The sequence below is a fragment of the Corylus avellana genome, chromosome ca9 (assembly GCF_901000735.1).
Source record: "Corylus avellana chromosome ca9, CavTom2PMs-1.0".
Taxonomy (NCBI): domain Eukaryota; kingdom Viridiplantae; phylum Streptophyta; class Magnoliopsida; order Fagales; family Betulaceae; genus Corylus; species Corylus avellana.
In genome coordinates this window covers 2,792,764-2,795,126 of record NC_081549.1, presented here as the reverse complement: position 1 = coordinate 2,795,126, position 2,363 = coordinate 2,792,764, and positions in this window count along the sequence as shown.

Below are 2,363 nucleotides of genomic sequence, written 5' to 3'. Positions count from 1 at the left end.
AGGGACGCGCGAGAGGGAAATGACACCAAATATGTGGGAGAGAGTTGCAGCAAGAGGGGGAGTTTGTGAAGTAGGTCCCTTCTTCGGACAGAAAATTTCTGGATAGCGACTACATATCTTGTTCGGACAGAGAACTCTTGCTCGAACGGAAAATTTCTACTTTTCGGTTCAGACAACAACACATCTGTTCGGACAGATAAACTCCTGCTCGGACAGAGACTATGCACGAAAGTCCTCGATCACACATTCCAAGGTTAATAGGGGAGCCCTCCATAAGGGGGATCCCCATCCCACAGTAGGAGTTGGTGTAAGAATGTTGTTGTGTTTTTTTTTTTTTTTTTTTAAGAGGTGTAAGTTGTTTGAGTTTAGGAAAATATGACGAAGGGATGATGGGAAGTTGATTTTGTGTGATGTTAGAGATCTCTCATCATGGCGCAAACCATCCAAATGATGTATTAGGGAGACAAGGTCACAAGAGTATAAGACAATCGTCTACTTGGACAGTTGGACGGTTGATTTCAAGATGAGAATTTGGTTAAAAATTGTATTTAGATTAAATTTTTTAAGAGTAATACAAAATATATATGTTTTTTTAGTGGGAATTTCAAGATTTCATTAATATCAAAATAACATAGCTTTCGCTGCACATCATGAATAAAAGTTGGGTATTCTTCCGTCAAAATTTGCTCTAGATATTACTGAGTCGCTCTTTTTGCTAGCCTATGAGCAGCCATATTTGCATTTCTCTTGACATCATGCTTTCGAACCAATGAAGTAACAAATTTGCATTCTCGATCAATTGACCATAACGTACAACTTCAAGATTTTTCCTCCGTATGTAAAACATATGCAATCTCCAATCTCCATTGCATTTTTCTCCAACATTAAACTAATATAACGTGTTGTAAGTGAGGAATACCATTTAGTTATACAACTGCCATATAACAGATATGACAGTCGTATAATAGTCTAAATAGTATTACTCGTTTTAAGTGACTTACACTTTTGTTTTTATTAAGTGATTGGCATTGTAAGCCACTTAAAACACACCATATGTCAATCGGTGTAATATAAGTATGATAAATGGGTATGAGAAATATCATTATTAATTTTTATTATTTCACAATGTTTACATGACAATCCTAACCAATCCTTGAATTGATCTTTGTTTAAAAAAAAAAAAAAAAAAATCAATGATTGGTTGGTACTCTTACGTCGGATTGTGAGATAGTTGTGAAATAAAAATGTGATTTTTATAATTTATCTTTCTTCCTTTTTTATGGTTGATTTTTTTTTAAAAAAAAAATATATATATCTTGGTTAAGTCAACAAGAGAGTTGTTTTAAAAATTCATGTGGAATTTTCAAGTTGAAATTTGTGAGCATTTTAAATTCTAAGATTAATATGCTATATATTGTAAGTTTTCTACCAAAGATTATTATTATTATCACCATTATTACTCTTTTTTAACTAGTATCATTAGTATTGTTATAAGCACGATCACAATCATTTGCACCTTTACACTACTATTATTAGTATTGTTATATGTAATAGCATCATCATTTGTACTATTATTATTTATCATTGACACAAGAAGGGTCGAGAGGGAAATGACAACAAATATGTGGGAGAGAGTTAGAGCAAGAGGGGGATTTTGTGAAGTAGGTCCCTTCTTCGGATAGAAAATTCTTGCCCGGATAGCGACTCTCTTGTTCGGATAGAGAACTCTTGCTCGAACAGAAAATTTTTACTTTTCGGTTTGGACAACAACTTACCTGTTCGAACAAATAAACTTTTGCTCGGACAGAGACTCTCTGTCCGAATCCCTTCACACATTCCAAGGTTAATAGGAATTCCTCCACATGGGGGATCCCCATCCCACAGTGGGAGTTGGTGTAGGTTGTTTGAGTTTAGGGAAATATGACGAAGCATGATGGGAAGTTGATTTTGTGTGATGTTAGAGAGGTCTCATCATGACGCAAACCATCCAAATGATATATTAGGGAGACAGTTGGACAGTTGATTTAGGGCTGATTTCAAGAAGAGAATTTGGTTAAAAATTGTATTTATAATTTCTTTTTTTTTTTTAAAGAGTAATTCTACAAAATATATATGTTTTTTTAAGTGAAAATTTCAAGATTTCATTAAAAGATAAAGGTTGGGTATTCTTCCATCCAACTTTGCTTTAGAGAATGCTTAATTAATTGCTCTCTTTGCTTGTTTATGAGCGGCCATATTTTCTTCTTTTTGACCTACCTCATGCTCCAAAATTCAAGCTAATGAAGTGTTATCTTTGTATTCTCGATCAATTGATTATAACGGCTTCAAGATTTCCCCTCCATATGTAAAACATTTACAATGTC